Source organism: Anomaloglossus baeobatrachus, chromosome 10 (genome assembly GCF_048569485.1).
Source record: "Anomaloglossus baeobatrachus isolate aAnoBae1 chromosome 10, aAnoBae1.hap1, whole genome shotgun sequence".
Lineage (NCBI taxonomy): Eukaryota > Metazoa > Chordata > Amphibia > Anura > Aromobatidae > Anomaloglossus > Anomaloglossus baeobatrachus.
Window position 1 is genome coordinate 49,225,928 of NC_134362.1, and position 19,966 is coordinate 49,245,893.

At 46.6% G+C, this 19,966-nt stretch overlaps 1 protein-coding gene across 2 annotated transcripts in view; it reads left to right on the forward strand.

Moving 5' to 3' along the window:
• The window catches only part of BSCL2 (BSCL2 lipid droplet biogenesis associated, seipin), a 78,723-nt gene that overhangs the window by 1,622 nt on the left and 57,135 nt on the right, over positions 1–19,966 (forward strand). Inside the window, exon 1 of one of the 2 annotated variants that reach the window (XM_075326609.1) lies at positions 18,683–18,773. The exons of the other annotated variant lie outside the window; for it this stretch is intronic. The gene's annotated coding sequence lies outside the window, so the exon portion shown is untranslated. Of the gene's footprint in view, positions 1–18,682; positions 18,774–19,966 lie in introns of those variants that run through there. 2 annotated transcript variants of the gene reach the window in all.

Below are 19,966 nucleotides of genomic sequence, written 5' to 3' on the forward strand. Positions count from 1 at the left end.
CATAAAACACAGCTGTAATTTATGGAAGGCTTCTTGAATGATCCGATAACACAGATATGCAGAATCTTTTTTCCAATCCAATAACTGATTCTTATGTTTGTTTAGTTCCTGATTTAATTTTTTTTTTTCTATTTTTAAGTATCACGTGTGGATTTTGCACAAAACGCGCATTAAATTACATACAAGCGAGATGAACAGGAAAAATCTGTATTGTAGCCAAATCTCTGCACAATATTATATATAAAAATGTATTGAACATTCATTCTGCAGCTTTATTGGAGATTAATTCTTGCACATTTTCCTTTTTTCTGCAACGCTTCTCTTGATCCCTTTTCTCTTATAAAGTCCAGCTTCTGTGAAGCATCCAGCAGTTGTCCCCCATCATGGTAGCGTTCCAGCTTCCTTGGTATCGTCATTCCATCTCCTTGATATCTGTAACGCCCCTGAGACCATCAGGGTGCTACAAGGTTCTCCATCTTCACCAGTATACAGGGCCTACCCCCTTAGGGACCCAGAACCCCAATGCCGGTAACACCAAGAACCCAGGTAATCCCAGTTTTCCCCAACAAATCCCCCATACAATGGTACCCAGCTAGGGTGGGACCAATGGATGGCCGCCTAGAGGTGGAGCGACTCCAGTCCAATAGTTGAGTTGACAGCAGAGGTGTAAGGGTGGAAGTGAAGCGACTCCCTAACTCGGGTTGACGGTGACCTGTTACCGAGGAGAGGTAGTTGCCGGTGGAGTACTCCCGGAACTACGCACCGACGGGGTACAGGACCCTAGGACAGGAAAGAGCTTCAAGCCGACCTGTAAACACCTGCACAGCAAAGGGGACCATCAAGCACCTTGCAGACCCTAAAGAATCCGAAAACTCAGTAGCAAAGGGAGAATCGGGGACAGGACCAGAGACTCCAACCCCACAGGGTTCACGTTACCGTCAGGCGGACAGAGGTGGACAAACCACAGACCGGGGACCCCCAGTATTCCATACCACGGGGACCTACTTACCAGAGACATGTGCAGGGGAAGAAGTTACCAGGGATCCAACCTGTCACTGGGACGAAGGGGACCTGGAGGTGAAACCAGCTGGCCTCCAGCAACCAGTTAACATCTCAGCAGTAAGTAAACCGGTTGCACTGAATACCTGTCTGGACTCCTTCTTCCAACACCCACCGCACCATACACCGGCTGGGGCAATACCCTACTTGCGGAGGGATTACCACACTAGCTGCTAATACCATGAGCCCCAGTAGAGACATTTTGCAGTAGCGGCTCCCTATACTTAGCCGCAACACCGCAAGTGGCATCACGTATAAACTTTATCCAATAATCCCCTGTAAATATCTCCATTAAAAAAAGGGCCCAGGGCACGGAACCGGGTAACGGCAACCACTGTGACATTCCCAGTAGAGACTCTGCCCGGAACCGAGTACCCCGTATCCCTGGGTGCTACATATCCTGATGAAATCTTTCTCCTTGCTCCTTGTTAACAGCACTAAGGGGTACTTTGCACGCTGCGACATCACTAGCCGATGCTAGTGATGCCGAGCGTGATAGTACCCGCCCCCGTCGCAGATGCGATATCTTTTGATAGCTGCCGTAGCGAACATTATCGCTACGGCAGCTTCACACATACTTACCTGCCCTGTGACGTAGCTCTGGCCAGCGACCCACCTCCTTCCTAAGGGGGCGGCTCGTGCGGCGTCACAGCGACGTCACACGGCAGGCGGCCAATAGAAGCGGAGGGGCGGAGATGAGCGGGACGTAAACATCCCTCCCACCTCCTTCCTTCCGCATAGCCGGTGGAGGCAGCTAAGGAGATGTTCCTCGCTCCTGCGGCTTCACACACAGCGATGCTGCCGCAGGAACGAGGAACAACATCGTATCTCCTATTGGTGCGACATTATGAAAATGGCCGACGCTACACAGATCACCGATTTACGATGATTTTGCGATCGTTTATTTGCGCATCTAGGCTTTACACGTTGCAACGTCGTTACCGGCTCCGGATGTGCGTCACTTTTGATTTGACCCCGACGATATCGCAGTAGCGATGTCGCAACGTGCAAAGTACCCCTAAATTTTTCAAGAAAGTCGTCCAAATGGGAATGTAAAAAATATAACTTCAAATTCATCAAAGATACAGCTAGTACAGTATACAGTATATAGCTACAAATACCGTAGTTTCCGGATTATAACACGCACTTTTGGGGTGTGTTTTACAATTTGGATATGGCTTACCGGGGCGGCGGTGGCAGAACGGCATCACAGGAGGCAAGGTAGGCGATACTGATAGCTCAGAGGAGGGGGTTTCACTGTAAAAGAGCAGCTCGGGAGAATCACAGGACACAAGGTCGGAGATACTGCGGGCTCGGAGGTGTCGCGGCGGCGACGAGTGTCATTGATCTGCCAGCGGGCTATGGGCTCCATTGAATTGTGGGCTCCATTGAACTGCCAGCGGCACGCAATGGACTTCAAGAAAATGGACACGGAGGCCAATCTGCACATGTTCGAATCAGCGCAGGTTCAAAAGTACTGGAGTGCCGGGCCAGGAGTTCTCAGGGAGCTCCAGGTCTGGATTAGGCAACTCGGGTAATAAAAAATTAGAGTAAAAATAAAGCAAGTACGCTATACTTACCAGTCTCCGGCACGGCTGCAACTGCTTCCAGGGCCGATCATTGTACTTCCAGGGCCCCTCATTAGCTTCATAAATATTCACTGCTTCCCCAACTACTGGCTGTCCTGGCGTCTGTGATTGGTTGCAGTCAGAAGCGCCACCCAGCCTGTGTGACAGCTTGCAGTCACAGACCCGGTCTGTGAGTCAGTATTGTGGTGTAAAATAAATTTAAAAAAAAATTGGAGTAGGGCCGCCATATTATGATACCCAGCACAGATAAAGCATACGGCTACAGGCTGCAGCCCGCAGCCATGTGCTTATCTTGGCTGTTTATCAAAATAAGAGGAACTGTATGCAGCTTTTTTTTAAAAAAAATAAATAAAACAACCGACGTACGGTCTCCCCTAATTTTGATACCCAGCCATGATCAAGCCCAACAGCTGGGGGCTGGTATTCTTAGGCTTGGGATACCCATGGTTAGTGGGCCACCCCAGCCAAAAAATAGCAGCTTGTAGCTACCTAGGATTGTCGCAATCATTAGATGCGACAATCCCGGACCTTTACCCGGCGCTTCCCGATTGTCCTGGTGTGGTGGCAATCAGGGTAATAACGCCAATTTTTTAAATTTATTTTTACACCATGATAGAGAACTGTAGAGAGGGTCTGTGATTGCAGTCAGACACGCTGCCACACAGGCACGTCTGACTGCAACCAATCACAGACGCCAGGACTGCAGGTGAGCGGGGAAAGCAGTGAGTATGTATGAAGCAAATAAGCGGCCCCGAAAGTAGAGTGAGCGACCCAGAAGCACTTACAGAAACTCGATAAGTATACCGTGGTTGCTCCAATTCCCTATCTCTTCTACCACCATTATAAGCACCGGATTATATGGAGATCGGCGTCTGGCCAGATATCTGGGATCAATTCTGGACGTTAAGTGTTTTTTTTTTCTGGGAGTCCGCCCACTACTAATCTTGTCTCCATAATCTCAGCATCTTGGTGAAATGTCTCACAGTGCTCATCACTCTCTGCTCTGCAGTTTGGTGGAAAAAAGTTTAGATGGGAATGTAAGAAGTGAATCTTTAAAGGTTCAGAATACTCACCTAACGGTTGGTGTGAGCAGACTAGTCGGATGGGCGTCTCCGTTCTCCGGGTCCCGTGCCTCCTCTTTCGGCCATCTTTGTCCTCCTTCTGAAGCTAGTGTGGATGACGCGTTCTATGTCATCTACACTAGCCGAAAGTGAGCTACTGCGCAGGTGCACTTTGATCTGCCCTGCTCCGGAGAATGGAGACGGCCATCCAACCAGTCTGCTCCGCACCGATCGTTAGGTAAGCATTATGAACATCCGGTGATAGGTTCCCTTTAAGGACATGCTACAGCCAAGATCCTTATTTGTTTTGATATTTTCGACCAACTCTTGTTAGTTATCTGATTTTAAGTTTCACAAAAAATGAGTTACCACTAATGCGAATGCTACCATGCAGCCTTTTTCTTGCCTGCAACAAACGGGGAACCTTCTCATCTTGAAGGTCCCATAAAAACTCCTTCCTTTATCTTTGCTTCAGTCAACTTTGGAAATTTATCAATGAGATATGTGAATGCTTTTGCACTTTTATCCATTGACTTTACAAAATTAGTCATTAGGCCCAACCTAATATGCAATAGTGGCAACAAAATCTTATATGGGTCGACAAGTGCTGGATGCCGGATATTTTACTTCAAGGCTGTAGTGAATGTCGGAGAGGCCGATCTCTTATTGTAGTGATATTCTATTGCACGACTATCCCACTCACACAGAAAACAGCCGTACTTTTGTGTATCCACCCTGGAGACCAAGTAAGAGGACAACCACCTTGAAGTCACCACTGAGCGGTCACAAATGTTGGTCACAGTTCAGGCACCTCAAAAGCTGCTAAATGTTCTCATAAGTTTCTTTCATGTAGACTGCATAACCAACAGAAATAAAAGGTAGCACGCTGTCATTATGCAAAAAGACGGAGGTTATGCTTGTTTTGGAGTAATTGATGAAGAGCCTCCGATCTCTGGATTATGACTTATCGTCCGAGCTTCCATTAAACTGTTGACGTTGTTGCTTGCCACAAGATCGCCCTCCATGAAGAAGTATTAGACAAGATCTTTATGATTGCAAAACAAAGAAATCCGAACAGGGAACGAAGAATAAGTGAGCATAATGTGCGTGCGTGTGTGTGCGCGCGCGTTTGTGCGTGTGTGTGCGTGTGTGGAATGGCACAATAGGGGACCAGGATGGGATATTACTACAAGTTGTGGAACGAATTCTCTGCAATGATTTCCTATGGGAAATTTTGCTTTGCTAGATGAGTAAATTGGTTAACGAGCACACTCCCAGAACAGCTTGTTCTCGTTAACCAAGGTTCCACTGTATAGAAATATGTCAATATGCTAAGAAACCAAACTAAGAAATCCTCAAGCTAAGAAATCCTAAGGTTGAGTATTTGGTTGCAAAAATTTCTGCACCAAACTCTCTTGGCAAAAAAATGCTAGTTTTTGATGTGTTTTGGTTTTTTTTTGTATGTGTTTTTTCCTTATATTTTTCATGCGTTCTAGGGTGGAAAAACACTAAAAGAAATGACATGTCGCAGATTTATTTCTGCACCATATCTGCAAGGGAAAAAAAGCAACATGTGCACAAAACTTCAAGATTCTCATTGACTTTGCTGGTATAAGGACTTGGTTGCAGTTTTGTGACAAAACTGCGCTAAAAAGATGCGACAAAAATGGACAGTGTTCACACAACCTAAGGCCCCCTTCACACATTCGTATCTCTGGTACGTGTGAGGTCCGTTTTCACACGTGCTGGAGACACGGACTCACGTAGACCCATTAAAATCAATGGATCTGCACACACGGGTGTGTTTTCACATGGACCGTGTGAAGCATATGTGTGTCCGTGTGCTCCACACGTAGACAAGTCCGTTTTTCTCCGGCAGCACAGGTGTCACACGGACCGCACAGATGTGAGCTGTGTGACATTAGTGTGAGACGTACCGGAGAAAACCACGTTTCTGTGAAATAAAATGAATTATATACTCACCTTTTCCAGCTCTGCTGTCTGTGCCGCTGCTGTCACTTGCTTCCGACCCCTGCTCATTATACTCATTGCATATTCACTGCACCAAGGACCGGAAGCAGCAGCATTGGGGAGTCAGCATTGCCGGAGACCGCAGAGTGGAAGACATCAGCACCACGGACAGCAACGCCAGGGACAGGTGAGCAGAAAATTCTTGTTCTCCGTGTATTATCACGGATAGCACACGGAGAACACTCATGTGCCAGAATCACGGCACACGAAGGGCTATACACACCTTTTACACGTCCGTGCAAAACGTGTGTGGTTTTTCATGGACATGTGAAAGAGGCCTAAAACTGGCATTATTATCTACGTACACTGGTCCCGTCGGAGCTTCCGTCTGAACATCCCCACAAAACGCACGTATGCTTTGACAGGGCCATTGATTGTAATGGAGCAGACGGAGTCACCGTGTGCTCTGTCTTGCACCATTTTCGGGTATATACGCTTTCTGCAGGCAGACACCCAGACGTAGTTGTGTACATAGAGAAAATCGTAGATGTTTGAGTTCAGCTTATGAGAAACGAGAGAAAAACTAAAGTGTTGTTTGGGACATACTGGGAGTTGTAGGCTCAGGCAATATACATGTATATGGACCAGAGATGACATTACAATTGAGGTAAGATGGTGGTTCATGTGATTTATTTCTCTATTGATGAGGGCTGAGATGCTGTGTTTCTGTACAGATGGGGGTTCTAGTGATGTACAGTATATCACAAAAGTGAGTACACCCCTCACATTTTTGTAAATATTTTATTATATCTTTTCATGGGACAACACTGAAGATCTGACCCTGAGATACAATATAAAGTACGGTAGTCAGTGTACGGCTTGTTTAAGGGTAAACACGCTGCGTCCAAAACTTTGTGAATCCTTATCGTGGGGCCGCAGCCTAAGGGCTCGTGCGAACGTTGCGTAATTGCATGCATTTACGCTGCATATAGCACTGCAGCGTGAATGAATGTGCCCTGCGTCCTCTGCACAATCTATGAAGATACGTGCGCACGATGCTTTTGTGAATGCAGTGATTTGGGTGCTAAAATTTTGACCCAAATCCGTGCGTTCATAAAATGAGCATGTCCATTATTTCTGCGTTCTGGATGCAGCTCCCACTCTGTCTATGGTGGGGGCAGCATCCCGAGCGCATGAAATCGGCTTTTTTGTACAAAAAATAATGCATCCATTATGCAGTGTTTCTGCAGCGATTTGACGCGCACATGTGCTGTCAAATCGCTGCAGAATATTCTGCAGTTACATGCGCATGAGCCCTAAGGCTACATGCACACGCTGCATCTTTTTGTGTTCACAAACTGCAGCCAAAACTGCACGTTGTCAAGCCTAAAACACACTTCCGCAAAAAAAAACGTCCGTATGACACGGTCCGTTTTTCGGGTCCGTGTTCCGTTTTTTTTGGGCGTTTCTCCGGTACGTATGGCATCCGTGTGATGGCATATGCGAGCCGTGTGTACGTGTGGAATGTCCGTATTCACATAAAATACGTACGTGTGCAGTCCGTGTGCCGTCCGTTTTTTCAGATACGTATTTTCACACAAATAACCTTATTAGCCCATCTAAATGTGCTCCTGGTGTGTTAAATTGGTCAATTAACTACCCAATTTGTTTATTTTGCTTAAAAAAACCTTAAAAAACATGGCTTCAGAGCTCATTCTCACATTAGACACACTCCAAAATGTCTCTCTCCAATGAAGCAACCATGTATTTGTTCTGGTTGATATCTAGGAGATTTGGGGTTAGGCGACATATGATTGAAGATGAGCCACCACTGGAGAGAAGGATGTGGATTCACCCCCTTGTGAAGCTCAGGAAAACACATGGGCATTTTAATATTCTCTATGGCGAAATGCGGAAATTCCCACCTAAATTCCAAGCCTACTGCCATCTCACCATGAATTCATTTGACAACATCATTGGCCTTGTGTACCATAGTTTGAAGCATCAGGACACCTCTATGCGCCTCAGCATCTCCCCTGAGGAACGACTGTTGGTGACTTTACGGTAGGTGTTGTCATGTATACTCATGCTTTATCGGTTATATTGAAATACATGTTATGTCGCTAAGGCATCATTTTGTAGAAATTAAGTAATTTAAAATTATGGTCTTTGTAGAAAACTTATATTGATCACTTAACCACAGTGCAATTAGATCTGAGAAGTCACATCTACCATTCTATCTCTACCAAAATTGAAGAAACAAGAGGCTTAACTCAAACAAGCTTGTTTATTAAACACAAAATTAAATATTTTTCCAATAAGGAAAGTAAAGATCACATATGCTTTTACCAACCAAAGAAATTATAAAAAAACATACACAGTATCTCGCCAGTCATTGGATGATACAAATATTTGGTGTGAAATACAAATTACAGGAATAGTCAAAGTAATGTCATGTTTTTATTCTATTTCAGCTACCTAGCAACTGGCCAATCCATCAGCAGTCTGCACTTCGAATTCTTATTGGGAAGGTCCACAATTGGCAAGATTATCCTGCATACCTGCACTGTGCTTTGGGAGACCCTTAGGCATCATGTCATGCAGCTACCTTCAACACAGGGATGGATGCACATTGCAGATGAATTTTTGGAGAAAACAGCTTTCCCTAATTGTATTGGTGCCATTGACGTTAAACACATTAGAGTGAAGAAACCACCGAACTCTGCATCAAGATATTTTAATTATCATAAGTTTTTTTCTGTAGTTATTTTGGCCATGGTAGATACAAACTACTGCTTTTTATTTGCTGATATTGGTGCATATGGCAGTGCCTCAGATGCACGCATTTTCAGAAGCTCACGTTTAGCAAGATGATTAATGTCTGATAGTTTAAGTTTGCCTGTACCAAGACCATTGCCTGGTAATAATGGCCCTATTGTTCCTTTTCTAATGGTTGCAGATCAGGGGTTTGCATTGTCTAGGCATTTGATGCGTCCATATCCCAGAATGGGGCTGGACAGATTAAAAGCCCTATTTAATAGCAAATTGGCCAGAGCACGTTGCTATGTTGAACGTGCCTTTGGCATTTTGGCCTCAAGATGGCGCATTTATCAAACCACCATCCAACTCCAACCAACCACCGTCAAGGCTGTCATTAAATCGACAGTAGTGTTACATAATTACTGTAGATTACATGAAAGCAATGACGAAGATATTGAGGAGTTACCTGCTTTAAATGCACCATTTGTAGACAATGGTAGTGTCAGAACCACTGTGTCCACTTCTGGTCTACAAGTGAGGAATCAGTTTAAAGATTTTTTTAGTTTAAATCGCCATAATCATGTATAATTTTGACATTGTTATAGTTTTTTATCACTTGGTTACATAAGCACAAACACATATGTATTACAAAAGAGAAAATGACCATACATAGGTATAATTTGAGGGTTTTTTTGTTGGTTGGTTGTATTTGTGGTCCCCATAAGCTATTGTGATATAACAATATTGTTATAACATCAGGAATTTTTGTTATTCTAAAAACAGTACTACTGAATGTACATGACTAATAAAATTATGGCAAATTTGATTTGAAAAAGTTAGTCCAGAATTATTATTTTACCTATGTATGTCTGTTATCTTTTGCAAGACACCCTGTATTTTTTTTTTTATATACAATTTTGTCAGGGACATTAGCCCATACAAAACACCATACTTTATTATGCAATAATGTCACGCAAACATAATTTGTTTGACACTATTGGAATACAAGTATGGGACCAGACCATGTGTAGATACTGCATAGTGGCTGGATTTTTAATAATAAAGGTGTATGAATGTTAGTGTAGTAGTTTATGTGCGTGCATTTTTTCCCTAAACCCAGTTTTTTCTAATGGATGGTCCAAACAACATGTCCAGAGCAAGGCATCATTCTAACAGGCAGGTAATGTTTTTGAAGTGATAGAGTAATTTGTATTGAATTTTTGTAAAGGAAAACAAGAAATATGACCACATGTATATAGAGTAAGTAATGTGTTACATTTTCATATGTTTCCCCACCAGCAATACCCTAGAAAACATACCAAAATGTAAAATAATACATACAATATCACATTATGATTCAACTAAATCCTCTAGGCTAGTGATGTTTTCCTGTGTAGGCTCCATTGCATTGACATCTACAGAATGTTTGCTGCACAACAGTAGATGTTGTAGTGAGTGACTGATCAGTGTTTCCACTAGTAACAGTTGTACTTGGAACAAATAATGATGCAGTTGTTTGAGCAGATGGAAGACCAAGTGTAGGTGGTACATAATGATGTGTTGGAAGAGGCTGAGTATGTGTGTATGTGAAGTTAGTTGGGTAAGTCTGATGTTGAAAGTACTGTTGTTGTGGATTATTAGGAACATGGTAGGCTGTTGGTTGTTGAAACATTTGAGGTAGTCTATGAACATTACTAACAATACTAGGATAGTTAAAAGAGGTTTGCATTGGTGTTTGTTGGGGTATTTGTGGGACAAATGTTGGCTGTTGAGATGGCCTTTGTGTCATTAATGTACCTGTTTGGTGTGGGACAATTGTTGGTCTAATTTGTACATCAGTTATCATAGAAGAAGATGGACACTGTATATGTGTTTGTTGCACTACAGGATTAAGTTGAAAATTAGAGAAATGTTCTTCTGTTTGGGTTTCCACAGTTTGTTGAGTTGTGTTTGTGTGTGGGCCACGTGGATTGGCTCTCCATTGTTCTATCACTTCAAAACAATAAATGGGTTCTGGCTCACGTTGGGTAGCAGATATTAGTGTTATTAACGACGCTCTCAATCTGTCCTGCCTATCAGGTGCAACCAATGCAAGAGAGGGAGAAAGGGAGCGACAAAATCTCTCCCCATCACTCTCTGGTATCAGTGAATTCATCATGTGTATTATTCTGGTATCTGATATCTGGCAGGGAACATAAATCTTCATAACGCCTATGTCTGCGACCACGTATAGATTGTGCTACTGTGCGCATGGTATTAGTTGATATTCTTGGCTGTGTGCCTGCATGTTGCTGTGGACTACTCTCTGCAAGAACGGGTGAAGGGCCACTTTGTTGCCCTGTAGACTGGCCTGGAATTACATTAGTGGATTGACTTGTGCCCAAACCCAAATCAGAGGACATATCTTCTGCGTCTGGCTGGTGTTGGGGATTGGTGGAGGTTGATATGAGGTTGGCTCCATCTCCGAAGCAGAGGTCGCTGTTAATACTGATGGCTGGGCTTCCTCACTATCTTCCAGGTTATCCTCTGTACTTTGATGAAAAAAAACAAAAAACAAATTAATGTGTGCCTTTTAAAAAAAAAACACCATGTGATGTAATGGTTTAAACTTACTTTGGTACTTCCATAATGGGCATAAGGAAGCTCAGTTTTTCATAATGGACATATTTTTTCTTTTTTGCAGCGGCAGCTGTGGTGGCCACAGGGTTATACTCTCTGCGGAACTGGTCACGGGCTGAGCGCCATCGCCGTTTAACAAGATCCACTGTTAAAAAAAAAAATACAATGTAAAATAAGGTCACTAATTCAAACAATTGTAGATTAAAAACATTAGACATTAGTCTTGTATTGCAGCAATTGTAAAAAATAGGAACACACATCCATGTGTATGACAACAACAACCCATTACACTCATATAGTGACATAATAACACAATAACCATGGGAAAGAAAACAAGTTCACCAGTAAAAATCTTAAACCACTGAATAAACATTCATCTCCTTTTAATTGTTAAAAAAAAAAAAAAAAAAACCTTCAGTAAGCCATGAGAAACAAAATGACTACTAACCCATGAAGTGCCATATGTTACTCAAAGATTTTCCATTATACACTACACATTACTGTTACCATACTGTTACGTCCGGGTGGTGGAAGCACTGGACCGTACACAGATGTCCCCTGAGAAGGCAGCCAAGCTGGTCGCCCCGCCAGAGGGTCTTGATGCACGGCAGCCGGAGCACTATAGGTAGCTGGACAGTCCGTAGAGAAGCAGGAAAGGTGGATGATGATGAACCCACGGAGTTCTGGATGGTAGTCCGGGTGACAAGGCTCAGGGTCTGAGGCCGGGTGATAGGGTCAGGCGGGATCCGGAACCTGCTGAGCGATGGAACGGGTCACCGAGCGGAGCCAGAGACTGGAGACTGGCGGAGCTGCAGAGGTGGTGGAACATCCGCCGAAGTCACCGTCAGGGTCCAGGGATGGAGTTGGTTCGGAGCAACTGACGTGGCAGGATAGGCTCTACGAGACAGGACAGGGTTAATACACGGTAAAGCACTGAGCAAAGCAATACGGGGACCTGAACACTAGCTTGCTAAACACGTAGAACAGGCCCCGCCCACCAGGAAAGAGAAACCCTATATACCCTGTACCTGTCTATGCAATATCCTGTTTCTGGGTGCTGGCCCTTTAAGAAAGGGTCAATGACCGCGCGCGCGACCTAATGCGCATGCGCGAGGCCTGTGTGCCAGAAGCCAGTCCAGGAAGCGGTGAGGAAGAAGCAGGAGCGCCCGGCTGGGAGTCCCTTGTCACAGAGGAGCGCCGGGAGCGGGGAGCCGGACGCATGGAGGCTGCAGGCGGGGAAGAGGAGACCGGGACCGGAGTGGTAAGTATGGAACGCCGCCGGGGAGCGGGGAGCAGGCCACGGGAACCGGAGAACGGGGCCAGGGGACCGGGAAGCGTGACACATACCAGACATGGTGACACCAAGGGACATGCATAATAAACCAAACATGTAAATACAACTCAAAATGTATAGACATTTCACAGCACATTTGCAATAGAAAAAGCACAGAAATGCTAACCAAAAAACCCCCCAACATGTTTAATAGTGGCTTCCCCACCCTGAAATGCCTTTTGTACATGCATAAAATGCTTTGCAGGCCACATATACACATGCTGACATTACTAGTAAACTGCAATGAATACTTCAAAAGGCCAAATAAATACACTCTCCTGTTTGTGAGTCTCCAGTGTATCTCAAAATGAGTCAGGCCCATTAATACAGGCCCAACAAACTACCGTATTTTTCGCTTTATAAGACGCACTTTTCCTCCCCAAATTTTGGGAGGAAAATGGGGGGTGCGTCTTATAAAGCGGTAGCGGGGGGGGGGGGTCCTGTCTGAAGCGATCGGGCGGGTGCCTGTGGCTGCATGCAAGCGGCCGGGTACCTGTACTTGCATGCAGCGGCAGCCGGGTACCCGTGGCTGTGTGCGGGCGGCAGCGGGTGCTGTGTGGGGTCGGCAGCCAGGTACCTGTGCTTGCATGCGGTGGCAGACGGGTACCCATGGCTGTGTGCGGGCGGCAGCCGGGTGCTGTGTGCGAGCGGCAGTCGGGTGACCGTGCAGGTACCCGGCTGCCGCCCTCACACAGTCACCCATCTGCCGCCCGCACACAGCCATGGGTACCCGGCTGCCACCGCACGCAAGCACAGGTACCCGGCGGCTTGTACGCAGAGTGGGCGGGCAGCCTGCTGGCTGCCACTCTGTGCATGCGGGGCGGGCGGCTGTGCAGCTTACCAGTTGTCCGCGGTCCCACTTTCAAATGATGGCGCCGGTGGAGCTCTTGGATGAGAGCTCCATCTGCGCACGCGCTGCTCCGGGAGTCAGCGCGTGCGCAGATGGAGCCCTTGGATGAGAGCTCCATCTGCGCATGCGTCGCTCCGGGCGCCATTACTTGAATCGGGACCGCGGACACACTCCACCACTGAGCCGTCGCCGCCGCTCCCACCACTGAGCCGCCGCCGCCGCCGCTGCCACCACTGAACCGGGACCGCGGACACACGCCACCACTGAGCAGTCCCTGCCGCTGCCACCACTGAGCAGTTGCCGCCGCTCCCACCACTGAGCCGCCGCCGCCGCCGCTGCCACCACTGAACCGGGACCGCGGACACTCACTGCACCGGCCTGCTGCACGGCTCTCATGCCACGGCTGCTGCCGCCACCACGGACCCCACGGATCCTGCCACCGCGGACACCACCGCGCCTGCAACCACGGACGCCACGGCACCTGCAACCACGGACCCCGCTGCCACTGACCTGCCGCGCCTGCCAGCACAACCTGTGCCTCCTGTGACCCCGCTTCACCACCACTGCTGCCCCCCTCCGGTAAGAGAACATCGGAGTATAAGACGGACCCCATTTTTCTTTTTTTTACCTTTTTTTATGTCTAAGTTTGGGGTGCGTCTTATATTCCGGTGCGTCTTATAAAGCGAAAAATACGGTATACAAATATGTTTCTAATCTGCCTACAGAATGTGCACATGTAGGTAAAGACAGAAGCAAGGCAAATATCGGTACTCACCATATCTATTTTTCCTTCCAGGGGTACATGGAGACCATCCATTCCTAGGGTAGACTATCTCTGCCACAGCCATCCATGCTCGTTCCACCATTAACCTGTCATGGTAGCCATCAACACGTGTGTCCCACAGCTCTGGATGCCTCTCCACTTCTCCAATCAGCCTCTCTGTATCGATTCTGGGCGCCATGCTCAGTACCTGTGTTGTTCTCTGTGCTCAAAGTTCCCCTGCAGTGAGAGGACAGGTGCCCAGCTGCTGTCTGGCGTGCAAATGAGGCAGGAAATGTATGTTTGGCGCCAGAATTAATGACCATCAATTGACCTGATAGATTGGTAACAAGTGTTTCAGATTTTGTGATGAAAAACGGACATGGACGATACGTGCTGAACACGGACATACTCCGTGTGCGGTCCGTGCAGGCACGGACCCATAGACTAAAGCGGGTCCGTGCCTGCGTGTTGCCGGCAAAAAACGGACATGTCGTCCGTGTAGAAAAGCGCACACACGTACTTACCACATGGACACACATTCCGTGTGATTTTACGTGTGTGTGCCATCTACCATTGAATAACATGGGTCTCCGTGTGTACGTGTCTCCGGTACGTGCAAATACGTACCGCACACGTACAAATTACACAGATGTGTGTTGCGGGTCTCAGAGAGAGCCTGGAAATGTACAAAAAAATGCTTGTAATTGAAGGTGCGTTTTTGCTGCGTTTTTGTGACAAATGTTGACAAAACGCAGGAAGAATTAACATTTTTTTGTCACAAACTTTTGACAAAACGCTGACAAATGACAAATAAACTGCAATGTGCGCATAGCAAATCTGACTTCTCATAGACTTTGCTGGGAAGTCAAATGTCAGAACGTTCTGACAACAAAACTGCATCCAAAAACGCAGCAAAAAACGCAGCGTGCGCATGTAGCCTAACATCTAAGGCTGACTTCATATGTCCTGTAATCATCCGTTAGAACGGATCCTGCAGAGATCTGTTGGCAAAATGATTTCTATTTATCCATTTTTCTATTTGAAACGGATCCTGTAAGAAAAAAAGATGGATAATTATTAGCAATCTGTTAACGAATCCTTTCTCCATGGACTCCAATGTTAAAAAAAAACGGATCCAGCAAAATTGTTATTTAAAGAGGCTGTCCACTACAAAGCACAGTGGACACATGGGTGTAAAGCAGAGACTGAAGGCTTTTTATAAATATCTTCTGTTGTCAGTTCTGCCTGTGTGTGGCGCTATCACTGTCCTCTCATCCTCATCACGTGACCCGGGCTGCAGCAACCTTTAATGTCCGGTGATGTCACGTCAAGTTCCGGAATTGGAATTTTACCCGGCGTCACCGAAGCGGGACCCAGTCTCTGTGAGTGACTGGGCTGTGGGCGGAGTTTCATCGCATGTGACAGCTCATGGACAACAGAATGTATTTAAAAAAAGCCTTCTGTGTCAGCTTTGACTCCTGTCGCTATCATGACGTAGTTCCTGTTGCAGCCGGCAGAGCAGCAGCTGTAACAAGAACTCAGCATTTCTCCTGATCAGAGCGATGCTGCTCTGATCAGGAGAAATGAATCAGTGATTAGCCTGCTGATCCTTATAGCCCCCTAGAGGGACAAGTAGAATAAAAAAAAGTTAAAAAAAACAAACAAAAAACCTAAAAGTTCAAATCACCATTTGCCCCATTGAAAATTAAATGGTTAAAAAATGTAAAAATATACACACATTTGGTATTGTCGCATTCAGAAATTCCCATTCTATGAAAATATAAAATCAGTTAATCTGATCGGTAAAGGGCGTAGTGGCAAAAAAAATCCAAACGCCAAAATTACATTTTTTGGTTGTTGTAAAACTTTACGCAAAATGCAATAACAGGCGATCAAAACGTAGCATCTGCACAAATATGGTACAGTTAAAAACATCAGCTCTAGACGCAAAAAATAAGCCGTCACTGTGCCCCATATCCGGAACAATGGGAAGGCTATTGGTCGCGGAAAATGGCACTAAAGGTGGCTTTACACGCTACGATATTGCTAGCAATTTCTAGCGATATCGAGCGTGTAAGTACCCGCCCCCGTCGCCCATGTGCTATCGTGTGATCGCTGCCGCAGCGAAAATTATCGCTATGGCAGCGTCACGCGCACTTACTTGGTCGGCGGCGTCGCTGTGACTGCCGAACAATCCCTCCCTCAAGGGGGAGGGACATTCGGCGTCACCGCGACGTCACTAAGCGGCCGGTCAATCAAAGCGGAGGGGCGGAGATGAGCGGGATGTAACATCCCGCCCACCTTCTTCCTTCCGCATTGCCGGTGGACGCAGGTAAGGAGACGTTCCTCGCTCCTGCGGTGTCACACACAGCGATGTGTGCTGCCGCATGAGCGATGAACAACATGGATAAACAACACTTACCGATTTTTGAGTTTGGGACGACCTCTCCATGGTGAATGATTTTCACCATTTTTGAGGTCGCTGGTCAGTGTCACACGCTGCGATATCGTTAATGACGCCGGATGTGCGTCACTAACAACGTGACCCCGACGATAAAACATTAAAAACATTAACGGTATCGTAGCGTGTAAAGCCACCTTTAAAGTGCACCACTTTTTTGGCCAAAATTTTGCATTTATTTTAACCCCTTAGATAAAAGTAAACCTATACATGTTTAGTGTCTACAAACTCGCACCGACCTGAGGCATCACACCCACACATCAGTTTTACCATAAAGTTAACACGGTGAATAAAATACCCCCAAAACAATCGTGTAATTGCACTTCTTTTGCAATTTTTCCGCACTTGGAATTTTATTGCTGTTTTCCAGTACACTATATGGTAAAACTCATGGTTTCATTCAAATGTACAACTCGTCCCACAAAAAACAAGCCCTCACATGGCAAGATTGTCGGAAAAATAAAAAAGTGACTGCACTCGAAAGAAGGGGAGAAAAAAAATCCGGGAAATCACCCGGGGTGAAGGGGTTAACAACGGACAAAAAAGTTGCGTTTGCAGAACTTTTTTCCCAAGATATCTCAGCAGGATCCGTTCTAATGGAGGAATCAGGACATGTGAATTCAGCCTAAATTTGGGGACTTCTAAATAGCTCAACACACAGCTAAATGTGCCTAAACCACTAGCAACAAAAGTGAGTACACCCCATAAGTGAAAATGGACAAAGTGTGGCTAAGCTCTTATGATAGTTGGTGCAATTTTTTTGATGGTTAAAATCCACAAGGAAAAAACAAACAAACAGCATGTGCGTTAGGCTGTGTACACACGCTGCATATTTTTTTTTATGCGTTTTTTTTATTATGCGTTTTTTTTCCATGCAGAGTTTAATCCTCCTGCAAGGAAAAATGCATCCTAGCAAAGTCTGTGAGAATCCTGGAGTGCTGTGCACACATTGCAGATTTTGGTGCAGAAAAAAAAACCTGCACCAAACATTTAAAGGGAACCTGTTCCCATTTTTTTGCCGTATAAGCTGCGGCCACCACCACCGGGCTCTTATATACAGCATTCTAACATGCTGTATACAAGAGCCCAGGCCGCTGTATAGAACATTAACACTTTATAATACTTACCTTACCTAACGGTTGCGCAGTTGGTCAGATGGGCGTCTCCGTTCTCTGGTGCCACCTCTTACGGCCATCTTCGTCCTCCTTCTTCTCTAGCTGCGGTGCATGACGCGTCCAACATCATCCACACTCGCCGGCATTCCGGTCCTGCGCAGGCGCACTTTGATCTTCCATGAGTAGGACAGATCAAAGTATTGCAGTGCGCCTGCGCAGGACCGGCGAGTGTGTATGACGTAGGACGCGTCACGCACACAGGCTTCAGAAAGAGGGTGAAGATGGCCGAAAGAGGCACCGGCACATGACAACGGAGACACCCATCTGGCCAACTGAGCGACCGTTAGGTAAGTGTTATAAAGTGATTTTTAGGTTCTCACAGCGGCCTGGGCTCTTATATACAGCATGTTAGAATGCAGTATATAAGAGCCCGGTGGTGGCGGCCACAGCTTATAGGGCGAAAAACTGATGACAGGTTCCCTTTAACATATCAATTGTTCCTGCATTTTTTACACAATGCAATAAAAAAAACATTAAAAACGCATCGAAAAATGCATAAAAAATGTTTTTTCCACACTGTTTTTCCTGCTAAAAGATACAGTTTTAGGAGCAGAAAATCTGCAAATAAATCTGCAACGTGCGAACATGCCCTTATTCAGAAATCTTACCTCGCTAGTACTGGGAAGTGTAGCTTTTTTTGTACTTTTGAAAACCGCATGGAAAAAAAATAGCAAAAGTGCAGTGTGTGAACAAGCCCTTTGTCAAATCTGCACTTGTTTATTTTTCTGTAATTTGTGCTGTACCGTTAACCATTTTGGCAAATGCTTCTGTGTATTTTGTGCACGGCGCAGACACTGTGTGCAGAGGCTTTAGCCCAGCACCAGGAGTTGAAAAGCGCATTTACACCACAGCCGGGCTCCCGGGACGCCTCCACCGCGGTATGACAGGCGCCGACGCCACCTGTCCCCGCCCATATCACACACTGACCAATCCCTCCCTTCCTTTCATTTTGGCAGCGAGCCGAGACCGTAGAAAGACGCGCAGCGATTGGCTGGCTGAACTCAGCGTTTTAATTGGTCAAGTTGTAGCGTGTGGGCGGGGCTGAATGCAGCCAGGAAGTGTTGTGTTGTTGTGCAGCAGTGCGTGCTGGGCGTGCGGCGGTGCAGGTGTGCGGCTCTGGTGTCTCCGGCCGGTATGTATCCTTGTCACTGTACCGACAGGAAGGAACGAATGTGTGACTGAGTCTGAGGAGCTGCCTGCAAAGTGCACAGAGTAATGTCCTCCTGGAGGCGCTGTGCTAATAGTAATAGCTGCATTCTGAATAGTATACTTTTTTTCACTTTTCAAAATTGCACCCCCCAAAAATTGCTATAGATAGGGTGCATGTTGGTACAATGCCTTTATATCATTGCACTGCAGGGTGGCGAGAGCACTGTGAAAGCATTCCTGCACCCCGGCTGCAACACCGGCACGGGTATGGTTAACGCTACCCCAGGATGGTACCTGGCACGGATATGGTTAACGCTACCCCAGGATGGTACCTGGCACGGATATGGTTAACGCTACCCCAGGATGGTACCTGGCACGGGTATGGTTAACGCTACCCCGGGATGGTACCTGGCACGGATATGGTTAACGCTACCCCGGGATAGTACCTGGCACGGGTATGGTTAACGCTACCCCGGGATAGTACCTGGCACGGGTATGGTTAACGCTACCCTAGGATGGTACCTGGCACGGGTATGGTTAACGCTACCCTAGGATGGTACCTGGCACGGGTATGGTTAACGCTACCCCGGGATAGTACCTGGCACGGGTATGGTTAACGCTACCCCGGGATAGTACCTGGCACGGGTATGGTTAACGCTACCCCGGGATAGCACCTGGCACGGGTATGGTTAGCGCTACCCCGGGATAGCACCTGGCACGGGTATGGTTAGCGCTACCCCGGGATAGTACCTGGCACGGGTATGGTTAGCGCTACCCCGGGATAGCACCTGGCACGGGTATGGTTAACGCTACCCCGGGATAGCACCTGGCACGGGTATGGTTAACGCTACCCCGGGATAGCACCTGGCACGGGTATGGTTAGCGCTACCCCGGGATAGTACCTGGCACGGGTATGGTTAGCGCTACCCCGGGATAGTACCTGGCACGGGTATGGTTAGCGCTACCCCGGGATAGCACCTGGCACGGGTATGGTTAGCGCTACCCCGGGATAGCACCTGGCACGGGTATGGTTAACGCTACCCCGGGATAGCACCTGGCACGGGTATGGTTAACGCTACCCCGGGATAGCACCTGGCACGGGTATGGTTAGCGCTACCCCGGGATAGTACCTGGCACGGGTATGGTTAGCGCTACCCCGGGATAGTACCTGGCACG